Source organism: Falco biarmicus, chromosome 7 (genome assembly GCF_023638135.1).
Source record: "Falco biarmicus isolate bFalBia1 chromosome 7, bFalBia1.pri, whole genome shotgun sequence".
In the NCBI taxonomy this organism is placed as follows: domain Eukaryota; kingdom Metazoa; phylum Chordata; class Aves; order Falconiformes; family Falconidae; genus Falco; species Falco biarmicus.
In genome coordinates this window covers 55169974-55195370 of record NC_079294.1, presented here as the reverse complement: position 1 = coordinate 55195370, position 25397 = coordinate 55169974, and the positions used below count along the sequence as shown (strand labels likewise).

The 25397-nt window shown below is 39.6% G+C and overlaps 1 long non-coding RNA gene across 1 annotated transcript in view; it reads left to right on the top strand.

Annotated features, from left to right (window-relative positions):
• LOC130153215 (uncharacterized) overlaps positions 1-19674 on the top strand; it is a 33735-nt gene extending 14061 nt beyond the window's left edge. The window contains exon 3 of the long non-coding RNA XR_008823267.1: positions 1381-19674. This is a non-coding gene — a long non-coding RNA (uncharacterized LOC130153215). The remainder of the gene's footprint in view (positions 1-1380) is intronic.
• The last annotated feature ends 5723 nt before the right edge of the window (positions 19675-25397 follow it).

Genomic DNA, 25397 nt, shown 5'->3' with positions numbered 1-25397 from the left:
TCATTTCATGTTCTTTTTGACCACTATATAATAAATTTTACTCATTCTTAATGCAGCCTACCTCTATGGTTGCTGCTAATTTGTTTCTCTGTCATATGAGTAACTTTGTTGGTCTCACCAGCTGTTCTATAAAGAAAATCTGACTTTGTCATGATCTTCCTCTTCCCACAGATGGTTTAACGTAGAACTTGATCTATAACACAGCCCTAAATACATTGCAGGCTTTTCGTTGCATATCTGCCTATGAGCAGTAAATGTTTTGGGCTGCTGGTCTATTTTTATATCTTGCTTGTATCAAAATCCCACACTGACTTGCTACATTTTTGAAGTGGCCAATAGAATTTTAATTTCAACCATTGTAAATATAATGCCAACCTAGAATTAGCTCTTTCGGTGGGAAAAGCTTACCTTAGGAGGCATAAAGTATATGTCCTTTTTCCATCTATCAAGTTGTAAACAAAAATCTGATTTGCTTGCAGCACAGATTTCTCTTTTCAAAACCACCAGTGCCAAAGCGAACAATCTAGGAGGCTTTCCACCCCGTGTTCTTCCACTGACTATCAGATATATTATAATAATCTTCATTCAGTGGTTTAATACATAAACAAAAGATCTCACTACATGATTCTCAGTCTTAAACTGTAATGTTTTGTACTATTCAATTTCAAATTAGAGTATTTCTCTATATGCCTTTGGCAGAGTCTAACTTTTCTCTAAGAATATTAGAAAAATTCATTTAAAATGGTGAGCAAAGAACGCAGAATAATCTGAGGGGCATTATAATCTGCAAGAAAGATATCCCATACAGTAAAATATTAAATAATAAACTTTATGTTGATGAACACCAACCAAAACTTAATGGTCTTTTCAATTCTAGAGTGTAATCAAACTGGTAATTTTGTACCAGTATATCTTTGAATAATACGTGGACTTACTGTATTAAAAAGATGGAGAAAGGTTTTTTTTCTCTGTTGTTCATGTATAATAATCTAAAAAGGCTGTATTGAGATCTTGAGAATAACACTTGCAGACCTAAGACTGCTTTAGGAATTCAATTCCATCTGTATACTCTACTAAGGTCTTTTTGCTACAGGTACACTGTATATTTTATAATACTAGAGAGGATAACAATGCAGCATGCAACAAGGGCACATTGCTAATAATCCTATTCACGTTAAATATTTAGAATTCCATCGTATTTCATAATCAGAACTTAGAAGTAACATATTAGAACAACTCCATGCTGATGAAAATGACTAATTAAGTATTAAAAGCTGCGAGAGGAAGCCATTGCTTGGAAACAATTCTTAAAGGGAGAGAAAATTGCAGTTGCAATCGTTTCTAAATGGTTTTCCCCTTGATTTTTTGTGTTTCTTTTAGGAGAAGAGCTGAAATTCCTCAATGCTAAACTGTCTGTAATATCGAAAGAAAGAAATTGATCTCTCTCTGCTTCTCCCATCTATAAAACTGAAATATTCCTGCTTATATAGGCTCAGGGCAGTTCTCATCAGAAGTGGTAAACCTTAGTAACTACCCCTTAGTCTGCAGCGATGCCCCTTAGGTTTCACACTGAGTCAGACCCTGGCATGAATAATAGCAGCTCTAATGCTATTCCAGTTGAAGCAATGGATACAACTCTTTGGCTCTGTAGCTTTACCACGTCATGAGATTGGAACTATTCATGACAAACGGGATAGTACTAACAGTGAGAGCTACAGCCCCAAGCAGGCTCCAGCAAAGGATGTAACTGAGCTTCCCTCAGCTCTCAGTTTTAAGGGTTTAGCCAGAGATTCTGACAAGCAATACAGAGCTACAAAGTTATGTCCGCTGTTCAGCAGCACCTAAATGGGAGAAGGGGAGCAGCAACTGAAAGACATTCAGAAATGCCAGTGAACTCTCTACTTTTTTTTTTTTTTAAGCCACCCAGATTTCTGTTTGCTCTGTGCAGTCAGATCAGAGCAAAGCAGACAGGCTAAGGCTGGGCTTCACAAGTGTTGAATAATACTGGTTTTAACTTTGGATGACAAAACGTTGTCCATTTTCCTTTTTTAAAGGAAACAGATATAGAAGCACTAGCAGTTACACATTCTAAGTACTTTCTAGGTCACCTTTCTACTAACAGATCAGTTATCAGATTTGAACTATTTTCTTACAAAGTAGTTACACCAAAAATCTGTCACAGCCCATACGTGCCTTTGTAGGGATCTACAAAGTACATGAAAGTAAAATATGCCCAAATATAGTACAGTATAGTAGTTGGATATTCCAGAAGTTTAGGAGTATTCTGGCACCTATATTTTAAATCTTGTGACAGAAAATGTGTAAGTATTGCCAAAGCACAAAAGAACACAATTTTTGTTATCAGATATCCAATGGATTTTGCACTGTGTGAACAAGTTGTGGACAGCTGACAAAATTACTCTATATTTCACTTCTTTTGACTTCAGAGATCAGCCTTCTTCCATCTGGAATACCATTATTTTCAGATTAGTATTTTGTACCTGAACTTCAGCAATGGAACTAAAACCAGTCAAAATCCTTTCTATTACATCACAAATCATACTCAGCATTAATTTGATATGGTGCAGCACAGAGACATCTACAAGTAGTGACAGATTCAGTACTACCCATAACACATTTTTATGTCATATACTTCCATAGTCTGCATATGTAGATGGTGTGGATTTCCTGGAATTTTGATGTACACATTAAGATTTCTATTTAAAGTATTTATTTCACATGTTTACTTGCTTTGCTTAATATGTGAGGACCTACTGTTAAATTTAAGATTTGCTGAATTAGGTTGTAAATTTCTTACACTTTCAACCAAAATAGCTGACAGTCTTAACCATTTGTGGCATGTTAAATAGCTATTAGATAGTGGTCCTCAGGGACAATCTAAGACATCCTCTCCTTCATAATATGTTAATGTCCCACAAGCTTTTTGAGCAGTGTAAGAATTTCAAATACTGACTCTCAGCATTTGATCTATTGGTTGAATCTAATTATGTCTGTGAATGGCATCAGATAGATCAAATATAACAAAGGAATAGTTATAAATGCTTGTGTAACACAGCAAAAAGGCTTCCTGAGATAAATCTCTAGGCCAGCATAGGCAAAGCTCCAATAACGTGGCCAAGAAACTGCCAATTAATTGCAGTTACTAATCAACTGTATGCTATTATTTGTAGTGCTAAAAATAGAACTCCTGCTAGAAAAATCTAGACGAGAAACAGTAATACAGCATAGAGCCTGTTTTCAAAGTAGGTGTTGCAAAGTATCTACGAGATACGTTGTATCTTCCTTTATCACCTGCTCAATGCAAGAAAGAAATGCAGTGTTTCATGCTGGGATTTATAATCTCGGTGGACTGTACCATGGTATCAAAGATTAAGTCAGCTACCATCTGCTCCATTTTATGCAAAATAGATGTGGCCCTTGAACTTCTGGCAATTTTCCAATTCAATCCTCCATGCCGATTTCTAACACTCCTGCCTTACAGGATATCCTATTATTCAGCTCAGACAGTAAATTGTACTATTCATGGTCAACTATTTGTTGACCATGTACACTGTGACACAACGGCAGGGCAGAAAGGTATCTACTCTTGTCTGTTTTTAAAAAAAAAAACAACTTAGGAGAATGTTCTGAAACTGTGTGTGTCTGTGTGTATATATATATATATATACACACACACACTTTTCATTATAATGAAACAAATTCATTCTTTACCATCAGGTTTCTGCAAGTGTTACAGGAGTGCTTAGTTACTAGGTTTTACTCTTAACTGTTGATTATTTTTTTTAAATACACAAATCCTGTTGCACTGTTAACTTAAAATTAAAGACGAAAAGCTTAAAAAGGTGATCAACATACAATTCAAGCAAGAAGCCTGATGCAAATGAACATTTAGCAAACTCAGCCATATCACTGCAGTGAACAAATTTTGTTTTTATAGAGAACGTGGAGAATTTGCGTTTTCAAGATAGCATTCAACCTTGGTAATATAGAAGGATAATTTGTCTGAATTGTCAATAACTCTTGAAAATTTTAGTTAGTTATATTTTTCCATTTATTTTTATTCTGGCATTTTATTACCTGGGGCTAAGGTAATACTTTGTAGTTACTGTTAGAAAAAAATTTGTAATACACATATATATATCTCTTCAGAGATTCCAGATGTGGTCAAACGCTGTGGCCCACTGTTTGGTGTAATGCAAGTTAAAATTGTGTTTGCTCCATTTCAAGTATGTGAAACACGTTACTGACATTTGGTTGCACAGAAAATTCACTTGTGCTTGGTTTTGCATTTATTAAAAATGAGCAACAGATTATTTTCCCAAAAGTCACACCCTGATCTGCCTGTAATTTTTTTTTATTATTTTAAAATGTTGGAGCAGAACATGAAGTATAGCTCTAAAAAGCCATAAATATCCTAAATTACATTTTTAAATTTTACTATGTATTGTCAGGAAAGACAGGAGTCAAGAATAGCAAGCATACAAAGGTGAAATTAATTCACCTTTTGAACTCTCAATGTGCACATATTTAAGATTTGATCCTAGTAGTCCTAAACATTTTATCAAATCCAGGGAACCATTCGTATTCAGATAAAGTCTGTGATAGCAGGGGTTTCTTATCTTCAAAGGAAGAGAGAATTCAGAACCTCAATACAAAGAGAAATCCCATGCTTCTGATAAGAACTGTAAATCTTCCCTTTGAAGACTGACACTATGAAGAATTCCTGCTTAAAGAAGCCAAAGCAATATTTTAACCAACAATGTCTGGACTTAGATGTCATACCCTACAAAATGCAAAAATTTTTATGAGAATATATGCTAGAAGGCAGAACTTATCTGAACTAAAGCAGTTACTGTAGCGGACTCAACTAGAACAGTAGCAATGCTGGAAGTGGCAGTCTAAACAGAACTCCCATGGTTACTGCCATTATCAATTTGCTGTCATTTCACTCTCATCATAGAGACCTTTATGTCACAGTGACTAACAATAAAGGAGCCCACAGCACTCCTGCAAGTGACTGCTGGTTTGAAGGACTGATGGCTTTTCAAAGACATTCATAGTTTAGCTCCTTATGATGGATTTCAACATGATGCCAAGATTTTAATTTTGCAGTGCATTAAATAAAAAAGCAACCAAATAAAAAGAGCGGAGTGTTAGCTATATTACAGGTAATACACCTCTCCTCTATGGAATTTTTTTTGCAGAATGTTTACTTTGCAGACTATTATCTTGACTGACAACAGAAGTTCTAAGACTCGGGTAGGTCCAGGTGCATATTTACTGTAACTTCTCTCAAATGCTATTAGTCTGTTGTCCCTTTGTTAAATGTTAAGTCAAGAAGTCTGTAAATGCTACAGGGCATGGCATGCATATACTTTGCAGGACAAGTAAGAGACTCTGCTGCCTTTTCTATATACTTGTTAGATCCTGGAACTGAAAGGGATGCAACAGCATTTGGGAAGATTCCAAGGAGACTGTATAATTTTTCTCTAATGTTATCCTCCTGCTACCTCATTCACTTCCAAAATTACATTTTTGACCTTTAAATTTTTCCCCAACTTCCTTCCAAGAAATGTTTGAGCCCACAGGACAATTTTGAAAATGTTTATCTTCAAAAGTTACTAACTGAACTTACTTTAAAGGGGAACATGGCTGGCAAACACAACAGAGAAGTTATTTTTCCCCTATAATGATTTAGCCTTTGATGCATAGACAGATGGTCATGATCTCCTCCTCCTCCACCCATGGATTTTTCTAAAATGACACCCAAGTTTTTCTTGGCAGCAGTTAGAAAATCTGGCAAACAGCTCACTTCAGCTCCAATTATATTGACCACATTAATGCAAAAGATCAGCAAATGAAATGTTCCATATTCATTTGGAAGAGATGAATTAAAATTTGCAATGAAATAAGATAAATGCAAATGAGAAACAAATGCCAGCTACTTGCATCCACCCTTGTATCTAAGGATTTACTGTGACCCGTTTTTTTTCACTGAGAATGAATGCTTCTTGAAGGCACAGGGTGTTAAGTCTCTTGTAGTACTTCTTAGGGCAGTAACACTTTATAGAACCAGATTTCTGAGAAATGTCTTCATAGGCAGAATAATACCCATTTGCTCTGAGTATTTTAAGGAATACTAGAGAATAACACTTGCCCTCCATGCTCCAGGGACACCAACTCTTCAGATGAATGTTATCTCTATATTTATTATCAAGGCTTTTCACACTTGCCTGTGCTTGTCACAAACTCTCCTGGGCACAGGAAAAGCAACCAGGAATGTGACTAATTCCCTATTCAAGGGCTTCTAGCCGAGTATTTTTTCCAAGGCAGTGTCTACCATCCAAGGTACATTTCTTTTACAAGGCAGAAAGCAAATCTTGCTGGCAATTCTTTTTCCACCCAGTTACAGGCTAATTTCTTGCTACTACTGTGTGCTGTGGCAACCGCGTGTTAGCTCCTGTCTGCTAGTAACTGGTGGGCAGGTTTGTACATCTCTACCAGTATATGGGCCATTGCAAATAGTTTTACCTGTGGCAGCTAAATAGTGTTCTCTAGGGAAAGGTGTATCTTTAGAAAGTTATATTCAAATTACTTATTCACCATCTCTGTAGAAGGGGCAGTAGGTAGAATATGTTTAACCTCTGCTGTATATATACGTATGTCTCATTAAAAAAAAATTGTATATATTTGTTCTACTGAAGTATAAATACCAACAAGTTACATCAGTCAAGATGCCTTGTGATGACAATTTTTTGCTCTACCCAGGTGCCCAGACCATCTCTAATTCTGGGTCTGATTCATCAGCATGAATAATATAAAATGAATTGTGCTCAAAGTATTCACAGTTCTGAGCTATTTAAAAGACATTTGTAATTCTTAGATACTGAGCTATCAAACCAAAAACTTCTGATCATTCTGCTTGGCAGAAAAAAAATAAATCTGTGCTTGTGTAACTATGCTTAGAACAAATAGACCTGGGAAACTGTATACCAAGTTCTAGCATTTGTATTCACACATACTACAGCAAAGTTATGAATTGAATATCTTATTTCAGGTCTGTGAATATTTTAAGGAAATGTCCAGCATTGAATCATAGACAACAGGATTTGAAATGACATGTTAAACCTAAAGCATGTCCAGTGCTACTTTTTCATCAATTCTTATCTTTGCCATAAATATCACACCCTCCTACGCTGTATATATTCATTACACAGCTGCAGCTCCTCCTCTAAGCTAGCTAACACAGCTGTAGCTATAGAGTGCAGACCAGATGGCCAGTCAAAACCCTGCTTCCTATTGTCTGCAAAACACAATAACCATTACCAATAGTCTCTGCTTCTGAGCCCACACCTTGTGTGTTTTATATTTCCTCAGTCAAAAACTGGCCTGGATCACACATTCAACACCATCATAACTTCCTTAGGGACTTTTTCTACTGTTTGATTAGCATCCTCAACTCATTTTCCCTCCTTTTTTTTTTTGTAGTAGAAAAGTTTGCTTTCAAAACACAGTCCTTTTCACCTGTTTTAGCCACACTAGGCATAGGAGTTCTGCATTAACTCCTGAAGATTTGACTATTTCAGCAAAAGAGCAAAGAAAAAAAGCTTTTTTTTTCCTTTCCACACTTTACACATATATCATTTCCACAATAACATATATATAAATTATACACATACTAGGAGTGAATTCAGAAATGGGGAGTTACAGACAGCACCCATCTTACAGTATGAAACAGGTTTGGCAGTTACTCTAAAGTAGTCAGTGGGAGTGTGGCCATCAACTTGAGTCAGCTGTCAAGACTCATGAAGGGGAATAGTGGCAACAGCAGCTTGTAAAAGATATGGATAAAAGAGCTTGCTATACTGGAAAGATAAGAAAGGGGATCATTTTTCTGGGGGTATAGGGAAGGAGGGGTCTTGGTGTATTAATGCCTCATGTAACTTCATACTAATAGGACTGGCTAAATACATACTCAGTTTTTATTAAGGCTGTAACATTTGAAATAGATAATACATACAATTAATTCCAATGGCATAGGAAAAACATTAAAAATTACTGATCAATTATTTGCTTATAAATTTTGGGGGGTTGATTTTTTTTTTAGAACTGCTATCCACTGAAAGGAGCTTGAAAAGCACACTTAAAAAACCCCAACACATTCTGCTCACATTTGGAAGCATAACATCAAAATCTCTAGTCTTCTGCATCTAACTTTTTAAGTGAACTATTTTTTTCTTGCAAATTCTTTGTTAAACAAACGCATTCCTCCAAGCCAGTACAACAGAGGCTTCTCTGTGCAGATAAGTTTAACTCCATAATCTGTGCAAGTTTTATTGCTAATAATCTGATCGCATTTCATGAGTCCAACTGGTCATAATACAAACCTGATTTTCATCATGGCCTCTCTGCTGTACCTTTTGTTCCATTTTCACAAGTGTGTGTGTGTATGCATATATATATGTATCAGTCCCCTAGTAATTTTCAAGTATCAATCACTTCAAAGGGCAACTGTTGCTAACCCCTGTGCTCAGCAGTTTTGGTTTTTTTTTATACTGTTCCATTTGAAGGGAAGCCAAACATCTCTGTATGGGTAGCTTTTGAAATGGGGGGGGAAATATTCCAACACAACTGAATGACACAATCTCTAACATCTAGAAGAAGAAAAGAGTCTAAGGAAGCTGAATTTTAAACTGTGTTTATTTGGAATGTGCAAAGACAAAGGATGTTTTCAACCAGAATGCTTGTGATCTTCCTCATACCCTTTTGTAAACCAGTAATGCCTACAAAAGCTGTGCAGCAAGCAGCAGATAGTGCTTGTCCTCAAAACATTTGAAAGAGTAAAAGCACCTTGCTAACTCCAAAGAGAATCTTCTCAGCAATACCTCCTGTGAAGCTCCTGCAGCTTTATAAACTAGCTTGACTTACCAACAGCTGCCTATTGAAGACCAGAGGGGAAAGCATGCCCATGGGGAGAGATGCTGGCAGACAGTTCTGCCAGTGGCAAGGCAGCTAGCCCTGTTACCTCTCTGGCTCACTGTGCAGAACAGAAGAGGAGAGATGTGGTCTCTCATTTAGGGCAATTCCAGGACGGTAACATCTCATCAGCCCAACTCTTTTAGATTCCTTCTCAAGCACACCCAAGTCAGGATAGATATGAAGCACTAATGCAATTTGTTTGATTTTATGTAGCTCATTTTCACCCTTAGGCTATGAATATCTAACAGCTTCATACTCTCAGTGGTCATGGGGCCTTGCCCTGTTGAATCAATTACAGTTATCCAATCTCAAAGTAAAAGACATAAATCATGTGATGGCTGCATTAAAGAAGGTGGTCTAATTACAGAATCACAGAGTAGTTGAGGTTGGAAGACACTTAAGTTTAGTACAGTGCCCCTGCTCAAGCAGGGTCAGCTAGAGCAGGTTGCCCAGGGCCTTGCCTCCCAGAATGGAGGCTCCACAATCACTCTCAGCAACATATTCCAGCATCCAGCCACCTTCACAGTGTTTTCTTGCATTTAGATGAAATTTAACATGTTTCAGTTTGTGCTTGTTGCCTATTATCCTGTCACTGAGCACCACTGAGAAGAATCAGGTTTGTCCTGCTTAAAAAAAGGCAAGATACATTCCTGATCCTTTTGAAATGTAATTGCTTAACAGCACCCGAAAATACGATCTGCCTCCACAATGACAAACATGGGTGAAAAATGATGGGGTAAACCCTCAGTCATGATTACAAGAAGAATCTTCATGCTGACCAACCTGAGCACTGCTTAGCAGTGCCTATAGTAAATCAACAACTGATGAAGAGTAACATGAAAGACAGTAATCAGCCCAGACAGTAACCTTCTCTGCGGCCAGGACAAAGGCACTCCTTACTGCAAGAAATCTTGTTAAAATGGGTATGTAATTCTTTGCTGTAGCAAATTTCTGCTAGGTAGGGAGGCAAGAGGAACTGAAAGAGTACTACAAAGTATCTGTTGTTGTAGTTCTGCTTTGGCTATAGCAGATGTCAGCAACCTGGGGAATGCTATATCCTTCCTACTTAGCAGTGACCCAGAGTACTAGGGTCACCTTCACCAACCCTACCCTAGGGTGCTGTAGTCACTTCCCCATTAAGATCAGCAGTTATAGGTGGTGAGCTGTTGCATCCTGTTTCGCTCATTTTCTGCTTGGCTGTCAACCTTGTTTCTAGTCTTTCTTTACTGGCTGAGGAGCATAAAGAATTCAGAAACCTAGAGAATCTGCCTTTGAAATTGTTACCTGTACCCAGTGAAATGCTAAGAACAACTGTGTGATGCAGCTAAAGTAGCATCTAGTGATCCTGCTCTGACTAGTCTTACTGAAATTGTCCCTTTTTATTCCAAGAAGGTTTTATTATGCAACAAAGGTAAATTAAACAGCTGCCAGGTTTAAATGGTGCAAAACCTAGAAATCTGATGCCACCCATAGTTCTGATACTGAAAAGTGAGCCATGAAAAAAAAATGACTGACTTTGCAATCATAAAGCCACTGCTCAAAACACTTAGAAAAGATCTGCAATTTCACATTAACTCTTCCTTGTATCCCAAAAAAGATCAGATTTTTCTAACTGTCGGGAAGCCCAGGTAATTTTTTTTTTTTTAACATGAAAAGGCCTGATTAAAAATGATATTTTTTATAACTTCTTGAAAAAAATAGATAAACTTAACTTCATGAAAATAAGGATTGCCAACACTTGCTTAAGTCAAACAGAGTTCAGGAAGATACTGCGCAAGGTTCCCCCCATGCAGTGCTGCCAATTGATTTCAGTTCTAGCTTGAAAAACACCTGCTATTTTAGCCTTGGGCCTCTCCTTCCATAGTATTTTTATAGCTTAGACAAATACACACCACATGTAGAATCAAGTCCTCAAGTCCTCTTTTCTAGAAAGCACAAATTATATTGATTCTCATAAACCACAACTGGGGAGGCCTGCAGAAGGGTGTGTGAAAAGATTGTAGCTGGTTTGCAGTTGTCAATAATATTCACAGACAGACTTTAGTGGTGTTTCAGTGTGATCTGGGTAGTATGTAATTTCAAATTAACCCTGAAAAACAACTAGTGGTTTTATCACCACTTGCACAAACCCTGCATACTTCAGAGCATGAAGATCAAAACTAAAGGAATGCCTCCACTTACACGAATTAGAGGCTACTTGTGTTCTTGTACTGCTTATTTAGGCCGTTCTCTAGATGAAAGAGTTTGAATTATACAGTAGGGTCTTCATGATGCACAAAGCCTCACAGAGTCTTATGGACTAAGGTAACTGAAACCCGACATAGATTAGTCGCATTTCCATGCCTGTCTTAGCAGCTGTGATTTTTTTCCCCAGTAACACTTCAGTAAGTGACAAATTCTATACATAACCATGCATATGTGAGATAAAGCACTTGTTTGCCTAATGCAAAGCATACCTACCTGGAATAGGCTACAAATTCAGGTAGACATCTAAACCTTTTAGCCCATGGAAGAGAATGTAGCTGCTTTAATGTACAGTGAATGAGAGGCTGAGACTGGGGCCACTAGAGAAGGGCCAGCTATGTAGCATCATTATTCATCAGTCTTGCATTAGGGGTAAAGATATAGTGGCAAAGAAACTCCACAACTGCTCAATGTATAGTTGCAAATGAGCACTGCTAGTTTGTAGCATAGTTGATCTCTGACACTACTACTGCTCATGGCAGAGAAAGAATTCTTTTCTCCTTTGACTGCAGTAAAGAAGCTCATGTAGACTTCAAGCTATATGAGATACAGCAAACATTGTTTTGAATAAAATGCTATCTGCAGACTTAACAATAAACCTCAGTGACAACGTTTGACATATTCTTGCATTTAATATACTATAGAAAAATGGCATCTCAAAATTATGACTCATTCCTAACACCTCACTCATAAATAACTCCATGAGACTGTGTATGGACAAAAAGTTTTAATTAGTATTAAACTCTTTAAAATGTTTTAGAAGTTGAAATTGCACAATGAATGGACAAGGCATGCCACCATCCTGCTTAAAAATATCTGACAGATAATACAGAGAGCTTTGTTTTCTAAAAAACCCACAATGTTTGTTCTGTTCTCTCACAACAGAATGGGAATGTAATGGTCAAGACTTAATGGCCAAGGCAGGTCTTAATCATGAAACACGTTTTTTTGCAGTAATTGTTTCCCAGTAATTGTCCCATTGCTTATATTCTAATGTATTATAAAATAAACATGTGTGTTTATTATAACTGTTGTCTCATATAAAAGTCATCTCTCACTATTACAACAGCAGTTACCTGAGTGGTATCATATACTGTGTAATCCTGCACTGGTCTGTGTAGACTCCAAAGGTACCTGAGGTTCTGAGGAATGGGGTGCTAACAGCAAGGCCAGACAGTGACCATCAGTCCAGCTGCAGCATACTCTTCCATCATAAAAGGAGGGAAGGGTTTACTGAACGACAAGCTTTCCGCATTTCTAGCAATACAGGAATTCTTTTCCCAGTGTCTCTTTTTAGGCATGCAGCTTAAACACTATGGCAGGGAACAGCAAGAGCAGGTTGCTCCCTAAGGAAAGCTGAGCTGGCAGCTAAGGGGTGTTTACAGTGCAGACTGGGCAAGGACCTCACCAGCAGCATACAGTTCCACAGCACCAGAGACAGGCAAGCAAAGCAGGATAGCAACAGGAACAGGTCTTGTTAGTGGTCCAGTGATCATCAGGCAAGACAGGGTCCCACATCCATTAAGAGACACACTACAGCACTTCAGGAACAGAGCCAGCAGCAGGCCATCTAAGACATATTTTAGGAAAGGATTGAAATGCCCAGCCTGAGCTTAAATAAGAATCCCTGTTCAAAGGTGTGGGGAGACCTCAGGTGAGGCTGGTCAGATTAATTACAGAGAGGTTGTTACTGTGCTCAGGGTCCTGATGCAGAGCACACAGGTTTATATGACTGATTTTTAAGCCTGTGTCTTTTTGTACAATTAGCAACATAAAAAGAATACACACATAGAGAATACAGGAGAATGGTACACATGCTTCTCATTCCCCAGATTCTTTGTTACTCTGCAACAGCCTTTGGACATATATCACAATTCTCTAACATACCCTGGATCATTCTTCTCCTGTAACGTTTGGCGAGTCATTTATGAACTTGATTTCCTTTCTGATATGTGGTGCCCCAAATGCTCATGAGCTTTTAAGTCCCTTCATAAGTGATAAATTGCCTTATAACTACTCCAGAATGTGACAGAATCAATTTTCTGCATTTCTCTTGCTTTTCTGTCCATGGATTTTTATAGGAAGCTCATTTAATTAGAACTAAATCTATATGAAAGAGACCCTGTACTCAAGTAAGTACCTTGGATGTGTTAAACACAAATTTTGATCTAATAAATAATATTTCAAACAATTATTTTCTAATATGTCTTTTTAAGTACCTTGTGCTATAGTTAACATATGTATGTATGTAGTTATGTATGTACATAACTAATGCACAAGTGCAGTTACATTCTCATGCATAAGTGGTCTGCCACAAAAATTTGCATTTAATGATGAAGGCACAATAATTCTAAGAAGCAAGAGTCTCCCCTAATCATAACACACTACAAGACAGGAAGGGAAAAAAACCAATACGAAAAGAAGACAATCATTGTCTACTTACACTAATTTACAAAATTAAATGAACTATTAATCTTCAAAATCAGTCATGAGAGATTTTTTATTTAGGAGTAGATATTTGCTTTATGTATAAAGTGGAAGCATGGATTATTTTCATGTCCTCTCATGCACAGGAGTGAAACTTTATATATTGCCTAAAGCTTTAAACATATTCAGGTTGTACCTGATGAAGTGAGCGCAGTTTGGAGTTGAGCCCTTCAGCGTGGGTATTAGCCATAGTCAACAGCCAAGTTTAGTCCTAGAAGGTTTAGCAAAAGAGATTTCTGGCAGTTGTTCTGCACCCAGCAATAATTTTCCCAGACAGCAATGACTACAAGCATAGGGAGCAGTCTACACTGAAATCAGCACCTGTTAGAAATACATGTACTCTGCTGGAAATTGGTAGCTACAGTCAGAAGCAAGAAGGTAATCAGTGCAGACTCTACAGGCCAGTCATTGAATGCTTCCTGATGCTGAAACAGATAGGCTGTATGCTTCTTGAAGCTTCTGTACTGCGCTGCACAGAAAAATATTCAATTGTAATTAATGATTATAGAAATTTGCATAGTAGTCCTATATCAAGTGCCATGTGACCTTCAATACGGATTATTAGAAAGGTACAAACCCTACTGGAAATACTGGGTTTGAGATAAGCATAGTTTTGCTCAGTGTGGGTTGAAATGATAGACACTCTGAAACCAGTGCCTCTACAGGCAACTAACAGACTGGTAACCTCTTTTAAAAATGTGGGTAATAGTGGGAACCGCTTCCTAAGTTCCTGAAGGGCTAACAGATATCATTAGGAAAATTAAATCCTACAATACAGGAAATAGGTCTCAGAGTATATTGCTTCAAAAGAGGAAAATATTTTTGCTTATTGCCTCATCTGTTTCATTTCTAACTTCATTGGCTTTTAAAAATGTATTCAGCCTTGTGAATTATTCTATGATGGAATATATATATATATAAAATTTATTCTATTATACTGATCTATTTTCAGTGAGTGGAATAATTTATTTTACAAAATTAAACGATAACATTATGGTGATTCTTAATGTAGCATCTCTAAAGAAACAACTCCTTTTAATCTTCACAGAATACATACATAATGCCCATAGGAATAATTCATAAAAATAAATCACATTGACACATTCCATGATATCTTGTAAGGCCCTGCAGGGTGGCAGTGGCAGCAGCCACTTTTATTTAGCATGTGTCTATTCCCCCAAAAGCTTTCTGTCCTAGTTTTAATTTGGCTTTACAGCATGCTAAGTAAATTGTTTGGATTTTTTTTCCCCTACATTTGAGAGACTATCTGATAGTTCATTGCTAACCTTTCTAAAGCTGACCATAGGTGAGAAGCATCATCATTCCCTCCTCTGTGAGAAAGTTCTATGTACCTATAGCAGATTTTCATGGGCAATTTCTCTGCTGGTGTGAAAGCTCAAAAGAAATGTTAAACCAACTAATACGAAGAATCATAGGGATCACAAGATCACAGGACAGTTCACTTTGGAAGGGACCTCAGAAGGTCAATGCATCAAATGTTATACGTGGGGATGACTAGCTATCATACATACAGCAGAGCTAAGTCAGACCAAGAAGGTGGCACCGAGCAGGTCATGAGACCAGTATCATGAATATCATGATATAAAAGCAACATTTCTGGTATTCTTTTGTGTCACGGCAGTTAGAGTTGCTTACATACTGAAGTATCACTGTTTATCATTAACTGGTAGTCTGAAAAGTGATCCCACGGGAAGCTTTTCTTGTCTCAGGAAGGTTCTTACAGGCTTCTTAAAACCATTTTCTTGTCAATCAAAATAAAGGCTTTGATATGGAAAGCAAAAGCTGGACACCTCTTTTCAGCTTCAGCTATTCTATGGCCTTCTTCCCAGACTTGCATCTATGCTAAGTATTACAGTTCTGGACCTCTTAGCCCTCTACCATCCTGTCTGTGTATTGTGTACCCTCTAATGGAGAGGTGAAAAAATATATTCTGAATATGTGAAATGCAAATAAGTAATAACTCATAGTAAACATCTGCAATGTTTTATTTATAAGCTACAAATACCCAAATAGCTGTAAATTTATTAGGAAGATATTTTCCTGTTTGTTTGGAGTTGTCCAAGAAATGGCCTTGTCTCACAGACTATGGAATAAAACATTTTTATTTTTAGATATGCATACCTCATGCTATTTTACTGTTCCAGTTTAATCACTACAAATGCAATATACAAATACACAGCTGCAGTGTAAATCCAAAGATACCCAACAAACAACACCTCCCCCAACAAGCAGGTCTCACTTAACTGATATTCTAATAGTTCCTCTTTTGTTATTGGATTTAAGGAGAGTTTAAAGGCTGTATTGATATTGAGTTGCAACATATGTTTTACAGTGTTTCTATAATATCAGGTAGAAGGTGTAACCACAGAAAGTGTTTCCTATTGAAATTAATACATATTTTAAAACATGATCAGAGAAACTGGGTGAGTGGAATTTTACATAGAAAAAGGAAGTTAAATTTATGGTCTCTGCATACAAAAAAAAATGTACAGAATCCTTGCTTTCACAGGTAATAAATCTTAAGATATTTTTTAGGTATTGTACAGCTGTTAGGCAATGCAGGTCATGTGGATATATATTCTAGTAATACTTCTACAGGCAGTAATTTTAAAATTTATTTCTCATACAGTTTGAAAATATATTTGAAGTTGTAGGACAGTGTCTCTTTAAATCTTTTTGGTATGAAATAGCAATAATGAGGGTTTTTTAGATTAACATTATTAGCCTTTTTTTTATGAAGGTAGTATATTCCTAGTGGTAACCTGTATATAACTAGGGTTTTTTTTCCATGTACATTTATCCTATAATCCAAGATTAAAATACAGTCATACCAGTATGCAAAATATTACCCACTTATAGTTTTAAATGTTAAATTACCTAAAACCTTTTTTTTTTTTGCTATGTGTTTCATTTGAAGATCTTATGGTTTAGTTCTCCCTGGCAACCCTTTAAGAGATGTTATTGTCTACTCTTATTTTACATGTGAGGCAACTGAGATAAAGAAAATTAAACTGACCTATACAAACTTACTCAATTATTAGCAGAGTTGAGAGCCCAATCATAGCTCCGCTGAAGAGAAACCTAAAACTCTGAGGTGGTTCAGGATGGCAAGAGTCTGCAGAAGGTCTTCTGTTTGTGCTGCTAAAATATTTTCCTCAACATTAAAAGTAAGAACAGGGATTGTAATATTTAAAGCTATGAAGTGGAAGGCAGTACTCAAACTTATTTATGCAACAGTAGCCTTTCAAAAACCTTAAACTGAGTCTGACATTGAAAAAAAATTTGCAAACTGTACCATAATTCTTACCTCCCAGAGATAAAAGTATGTTCTGAACTTCAGCTTGGGTTGAGCAACCCCTCAATTTGCAGTTCTGAGCCAGGACCCTGATGGCAATGCAGCTGCTCAGGTCTCTAATAACCATCACTTCAATCACCATCAACAATGAATGTAAACTTTAGAACTGCCTTGAGCTATACAACTAATTTGAATTTTTTGTGCAGTTCGAAAAAGAGGGGATTAATACAAAACAATGTTAGAAAGAAAAAGCTCTTGACTTTGAAATAACCATTTTTCTTAGGGAACTTAATGAAAAATTTCCACATGTAATATGAATTTGACAAGCTGTGATGTTTGTGCTGGAAATATTACTGAAGGGACACTAGACGGGTTATCCTTTCGTCCTCCTTTGAAGCCAGTAGCTTCACAGCCATCGATTTCAATCAGAACAGTATTATGGCAAGTACCTTGTATAGCTGCTTTTACTCTGTTTTTTCTTTATGGAAGATAACGTTTATGTGATTGCACTACCAGTTTGTCTGCTTGTCTGTCTTTCCAGTAACTTTAAAATGTATTTTCCAATTTTAATCCAATTTAAGAGGGTACTTGACTCAAACATACTAAATCCCTGTAGGTTTAATGAAAATAAGAATCTGGGTAGAAGACCCTGAGTCCTACAAAGGCCAGTGCAGAGAGGGACTGACCTTTAATCATTCTGCTTGGTCTGCCCACCAACCAAGAGACAACAGCTTGCACATCGTAGCAAACTAACCATGAAACCCTGGGCTAATCACAGGATGTTCCATATTGTAAAACCTTAATTTTAGAACTGGAGATAAGGTGATGTAGGGAATGTAAAATGAATGACTAAAATCTCAGATTTTACCAGAAATCAAACTTGGCCCTTAGAGCTTTCAGTGGCAATATATTTGTCTTGTATTTGATGGAGAACAAATACAAGTCTTCCCTTCAAGACCTGGATCTCCTTTACTGACTTTCAAAGAGTTGCCCTTGTGGGATATGTTTGACCCATTGATAGTATTAAAGTTTCATTACTTGCTGACTCTTCTTTTATAATCTCTTATGCGTACAGCTGCTGAGTAGTTAGAATAGTTCAATATGAACAAAATAAATTCAGAAAGGATAAGCTCTCAATAGCCATTGAGAACAACAATCAAATGCAACTTCTTGCATGAGAAATTCTTGATTTTCTTATTCACAGAAGGGGGAGTGTGCCAGATAAAGGGTGACTTGGCTTGTACGTGGTTCTTGCATCCTTCCCTGAGTGTCCTGTACTGGCTAATGCTTGTTCTTTCTCATTACTTTGGAAAAAACAATGCAATGCCAGGAACGGGTACAGGGCCAAACCCATCTCTGCTCTCAGAACCCCACTGAATAGTCACTGCATTGAGAACATACAAGAGATTAAACTGAAAAGAATAAACGCTACAGTGGGTTGTTATTTTGGAGATAGGCCACTGGGCTATAGGTGGACCTTTGGTCTGAGCAGCATGGCCTTTCTTCAGTTCTCTGTTCTTGTAAGCTGTTGAAACTTGATTAAAGGTCATATTTCATTCAGAAGCCTCTGTCTGACACATGGCAGCTCTCTAGGACCTGCAGCTAGGGTAGGGTTACCTGTGATTTATGATGGCTCTGGAAATTATAACTAGTGCTGTCTAAGCACAGAAGAACTGAAATCATAAATACACTGTTTATAAAGTAAACCCTTCCCCAAAAAAGGAAGGTAAAACTAAAACTCAAAAAATTCAGTTTCTTTGGAGTATACTTTAGCTCTAGACTTGAGACCTGCTTGGGACTATGTACTACATGATATGACATGCATAATTTTTTACGTTAGTTTCTTGTTTGAGTGAAAACTCATAAAATTCCTGTTGGATGCCTTCTGGACTATGATGCTGTATTATTCTGCAGCATCTGGAAACTATGTAGTTCCAATGAGTATCTGCATATGACAATGTCAAAACCATGTGAATGCGTAAAATGTCTCATCTATGTATGATAAAAGAGGGGATCAGATGAGGTAGTGCAAACTAGTTCATCAAAAGCATTGGTACCATTGTTGAAGTCATCTGGCCTTGAATATTTGCGTATCTGTCATGGAAACACTTTATGGTCAAAATTGTGTTACGCTATACACAGTAATCCTACCACATTAGTATTTCTGAAAGTGGTTTTGTCCACTCTGAGGCAGATAACGAGGACTTTCTAGATAATGAAGTATCTCCAATAATTGAGTCAACTCCTGCAGATTTTACTGTGTTAAGAGCCATGTAAGAGCAAATTATGGGGGGCAAGATGTATTTTGTGGAGCAAAATCCCAAATGATTCATATAAAAAGAAGATTAAAGGTAGTCAGAGCACTTGCAAGACTGTCCCTTATTTCTAACAAAAATATTTATATTACTTAAGAATTAAACTAGAAATACATATGACAAGGAGACTGCCCACAACTGTATTCCCAAATGAAAATTAATCTGATGTGCTCTGCAGATATTGTTGGACAAAATAATTATGATAATATATGAGGGAAATATTTGAATATTCCACAGTTTTCTTTATGTGAGAGTCCACCTAAGATGAGGCTGCATAAGCCTTAAAAACAGAACTTAAACTTTAAGATTGTTTTTTTTCCTAAAGCCTTAAAAAACCCCTAGACGAATGACAAATAACAGTATAAACCCAACATATTATTGCTCCACTGGTTTAAGAAATGCAACTTTTTTCAGTGCGGTTTAAAGTGTAGTTCTGTATGTGCTTGGTATAAAGAGTTGCTACTATTCTTCAAAGCTGTGATTTTCCTCTGTAAATTTGGTCTTCTCTGTCATCCTTTAGTTCCCCAGAACACATCATCTGACGGTCCATTAGTTGTGTGAGGGACAGAACTTGTTCCCTTCGGTGCTGAGGAGGGAATTAGTGCTCAGTGGGAACCTCATGCACGAGAGGCCCAGCCGGGACCGGCTGGTGAATGGCTACTGTCAGACCTCACTTACGTTCTTTCAAGCAATTTTAGAATGGAAAACATTATCTGTGGATTATATGTGGTTTGATTACATTAAAGCAATTATTTCCCAGCTCCTATGAAACTTTGGAGATGGGGAAATGTTCAAAAAGCTCTGTGTAAAACAGATTGCTGGTTCCTGTTCCCGCTCTGGTGGCAGGCAGAATACCAGAAATGGTTCTGCCAGAAGGGAAGCTACCCAAGGCTGCCCTCCCTGGCCTTGCATCCTGGCTCAGGTGCCTTGGTCGCGGGCAAGGATTGCCCTCAAGTAGGCTTTTCTTCAGTAGGTGCACCAACTGTCTCTTCCCCTCCCCGCTTTAATCCCTGTTTCCATTAAATGTGTGCAAATGTGATCCCCCCATTTTCCTTGGCTGAAATTAGCAGATTAGTTTATGAGTTATTAAGGAAATGCATCCGTCCACGTGAATGCGGTGTGGCCGCCTGCAAGTGGTTTCCCTAGGAAGCCAGGCTAACGGTGGTGATCCTCATGCTTGATCCTCACTACGAATTAACTCCGTTCCACCCATCTATCCAACATCTTTCGGTGTGAGATGCCTTTTAGGTGAAAGCTGCTTTGCCCCAGTTGCTGGCAGCAGTAACACTTATCCTCGGGATATTTCCAAACTGTCCACACTGAGCTGCATGATGCAATCGAGCATCAAAATGTGTAGCGAAGGGCATGTAGTTTACATAGGAAACTTAAAACTTGGTATTGTTTTCCTTGCTGAAAATAAGTCCTTTCTAGAATCTCAGTGACATGATTCTTCGTAATCTACACCCTCTGAGTGAGTTTTCTTCTAGGGAAGCGGCACAGCAGCAGCGTGCCTGGCCCTGCACTCCCCGTGGTGATATTCCCATATCCATGGGAATACGGTTGGGTGTTTATTTCAATCACGTTTTCTCTCCCACTGATTTGGTTTTTTTTTTTTTAAGTCCCCTTTGAAGGCAGTATAATTTTAGATTAATTTTATTAAGCTATTGTAAATCTCCTGTGACCCCTCACTTCTCTGTAAGTAGCAAGGTACCACGAGAGCGATGAAACATCCGGTTGCTTTTAAACTTTTTTAAAAAAACTTATTCTTAGTTAATTCCAAAAAAGGTTGGCTTAAACAGGACAAGCACCCAGAGCACTTCCCACGCGGTTTAAAGCCACTTTTTGTTTTAAAGCGTTACTTTGAGGCTCAGGCTCGTTTCTGGAGTTGCAAGCGGGAAGGTGAGCGGCTTCCAGAGCGCACACGGCCCGCGGGCTGCGCTGCGCTCCAGGGGGGCGGGCGGGCGGGCGGGCGGGACCGGGGCTCCCGTTAACCGCGGGCGGCCGGGCAGCGGGGCTGTGCTCCTTGCGGCGGCACGACAGTACCGGGAGAGGGGACTTCCCCCGCGGGGCCGGACCGCTCTGTGTGTCCACAGCAGCGCTGCTCCGCGGTCCCTCGCGTTTCATAACCGGCCCCGGGAGGGCTCAGCCGCCCCGCCCCGCGCCGGGAGCCCGAGGCAAGCGGCGGCCCCCGGCCCCTCCCCCCGCTCGGCGGCGGGCCGCACCACCCCCTCCGCCGCCGCTCCCCTCCCCCTCCCTCCCGTCACAGCCGGCCGGCGGAAGGACAAATAGTCCTCTCCGCATTGTTCGGCTCCGCACAACTTTCGGCCGCCACGGCGGGGAGTGGGGCCGCCCCCGGGCGGGCTGGGGGCTGTCCCCAGGATGGGGGGGGCCGCCCCGCCGCTGGCCCCGTTGGGGTGGGTGGGGGGCGCGGGGTCCGGCGGGGCGGGGGGGCCGGACGGGCGCTGCCAACTTGGATCCCCCCGGCTGGCCCCGCCTGCGGCCCCGGGGGGGACCCGGCGCGTCCGGGGCGGTGCCGGGGGCGGGCCGCGCTTTGCGTGCCCCGGGGCGCTGCCGCGGCGCAGCCGGCGGGGCCCCCCACGGAGCCCTGTAGCGGCGGGAGGGCGGTTCCGCCACGGGGCACCCCCCGGCGGGGCGGGGGCGGCGCGGAGCGGACGCAGCTTCCCGCGGCTCTCGGCGGTGGCTCCGGGGCGCGGACACCCCCGGGGGCCCTCCTGCTGCGGCTTCCCCGTATAATCGCCTTTTTTTTTTTTTTTTTTCCCCCTTTTCCCCCGTCCTGTCACCCCCAGCCAACTTTCTGCTCCTGTCGGAATTCCTCCCGCTGGGACCGGCCCTCACGGCCAGCTGAGCCCCGGCTCAGCCTGGAGCCCCCGCCGGCGGGCGTCCTAGCAGCGACGGGGGGCTGCCAGGTCACCCCTTAAGCGATACTTTTGGCGAGAGGTTTCACCATCACGGCCTCCTGCAAACGTTCTAAATCCTTCCTATTGTACAATATGTTACGTAATATTTATGTTATATAATTTTAATTACCGCGAGGTAAACATAGCAGGCAGCACTCGGGTTATCAGTGCGATGGGCCGTGCAGATAGCGGTGAGCGCTGCGCAGCCCCAGGCTTGGCCGCAGCCATGTAGCGGCAAGCGCCTTCCTGGGATACTGCTCCCTGGTCTGCTTTGGAATAGTGTTCCCTGGTCTGTGGGATACTGCTCCATAGTCTGCTTTGGAAGGAAGAGCTGGAGGAAGAAGACACTGCCCCCCCAAGCGCTTCATCCCAAAGTTTCATGCCTGACAACAAAAATCTTTTAATTAATTTTTAATGGGCTTGAGTAAGATTCCAGGTGACACCGGGAACGAGTCAAAAGGGAATTGCTTTGGCCCGTGCAAGTTGCAGGAAACAAGGTTGCATTGCTGTCTCTCCTGGGAGGTCCATAGGGAGCAGTAGAAAGGATTCTGTGGTTTAGGTGAGGGTGGGAATTTGTTGTAAAGAAAGAAGAAAAAAAATGCCAGCAGAAAACCTTGGAGCAGGAAAGGTTTGCTGACTTTTCTCAAGGGCTATGGATTTGCTGAACAATAGCATTTATCACGGATAAATTGCTGTCTGTGGATGTAGGCTGAGCACATATGTGTTGATTTAAAGGAGCCATTCCAGTGAAAACTCCATCCTGGGTCAAATGCTGTGCCGAGGAACACCCTAGGAGCTCATACAGTTTGGGTGGCAGTGGTGAATTAATTCAGTGTGTATAAATTTAAGAATAAATAAACCAAAAGGAGACATGCAAGCTTAATGATTTTATTCACACAGGCATGATACATTAAATAGTAATATGGAATACATTTTCTCACATCCCTGAATGCACAACAGCTGTCTGCTGTATCAAACATTTTTCCTTTAAGGAGTGGGTGGAAAGCAATTCATGAAGGCTGTGGAAACAGCGTATGAGTGTGATTATTTTCAGGGGGTTGTACTCAAGTGATTTTGTTTTTATATTCCTTTTAATTTTTTTATGTCCTGTATGTAATTCTTCATTTTCACGGTCATGTAGAAGCATGCGGAAGAATGTTGCCATTGCCATCTGGCAGCTAGCAATTCCCTGATTGCACTGCTTGGTAGCTGACCATATTGATGTTGGTAGATCAGCTGTCAGGGCTGTTACCATAAAGATTTACAGTTGCATGGTATGCTCTCTCAGAGCCTGGAGTTCACCCATGACTCTGCGTGCATGGGTTTGCCTGCCTATTCCTTGCACTGCTCCATGACAGACCTGAGACTTCTCTGAGGAGAGGTTATTTGCCCGCAAGATGAGTACATTCATTTATCTTGATAGAAAATTCACCAATGATAATATGAATGGGAAAGCATCTTCAGGAACTTAGTCCTGATCGCTGGAGTCCTTGCTTACAAAACCACTAGCAAAACAATTGTTGTTTATGATTGCTCTTATATTCCTCTGCTATCCACCGGATCTGTTGCTCCCTAGGTAGGGAAGACCTTTTGTTTTTAAAGAAGTGAAAGAAAAAAGGGTGTAACAGTTGCAGAAGACAGTAGCATTTCAGCCTTGTGTGTAATGTACAAGGTGGGTACCATTGTGTCACAGCAAAGCTGGCAGGTTTTGGTTTTGTACAATTTGTGTCATATGTTTGCCACATTTGCACATGTGTAAAGAAAGAATCAGAACCGTAACTAGGGATTGAAGCAGGAATGAAACTGAAAGTATTTGCTTAGTTGCAAATGGACAGCTCTTGTCATTGTCCCAACCAGGTTTCAGATACCTATTTCTTCAAGTGTTTTAAAATGTTTATGAAGTCTTAGTCATATTTTCTCATAAAGATCTCTAAATAGCTAAAAGCAGAGAGTTTGTTTGTTTTGTTTATTTATTTATTTATAAATGTTGACCACATTGTTTTCTGTTTCATTTTCTGTGTATGACTGATGGCATAAGGATATGCAATGTCTTTTTTTTTTTTTTTTTTAAAAAAAAATCCTATTTGCACTGAACAGGAATAATTTACAGGTAGTGTCAGAGATAAAAGGATTCTAAGTAGCAGCTTAAGAAAGGGGTTGGAGAGTCTGAGAACAGGTGAAAGACATTATTGCATGGATATCGTGCCTTGATGTTTTGAGTGCACGTGTTAATTCTTATCAGTGTTACATGAAGAGGGGTTAGCAACTGAGTAGGTTAAAGATTCCAAATCTTTGCCAGTGATGATGTTTGGTACCTGGGAAACATGAGATTAAATCTCTTTTACAATTTTATTGTAATACAGGACGTGATAGTTACTGATCTTTCACAGTGGTTTTAGTCAAGCTACCTGCATGAGTTTCTTCTGGAATTTCTGATTCAGCCAAGTCATTACAATTTTGGCTCCCCGGAGCAATCTCCTTTAGGTTGTACTCACGATTTATTTTTGGCCAAAGCATACCTTCCCTGAGTCCTGGGGTACTTGCTAAGTTGTCTGGCATAATTTCTGGAAACTTCATTTATGTTTCAGTCATTTTTTTACACGTGCCTGGAAGTGAAGTTCTTCAAAGAGGACAGTCAACCCGTAGAGAAGCAATGCAGCAGAACAGCTGCTGTAATGTGGCTTTTGGTAATGAGCGTGCTTACTGCTAGCGTCTGCATGAGAAAGTGGCACGTCATTGTGGGCCAAATGGAATCTCTTACGGTATTTTGTGTATCTTGAAGCCCTATGTCATGTGTTTTGTGGATGTCTCATCTTCCACTCAAAACTTTCTAGCTGCAAAAAAAAAAGCCTACAAATGTGAAACTTAAAACCTTAGGTCAGAGAGCAAATAAAAAGTATTGCATTTGAAATTAATTTTAATACCATTACATATCAGTACAAACAATTGTTAGCATTCCTGCTTACAGCTGCTTTAGATTTAGTCAGTTTTCTGACCAAGGCTTGTTGGCATCGCAGAGGTACTAGCTGGTACTGAGCACCAGTGCTGGTTAAGAAATAAGACATCAAGAGAAACAATAGTATTTTCACAGTATGTAAACGGGGTCTTCCTTGTAAC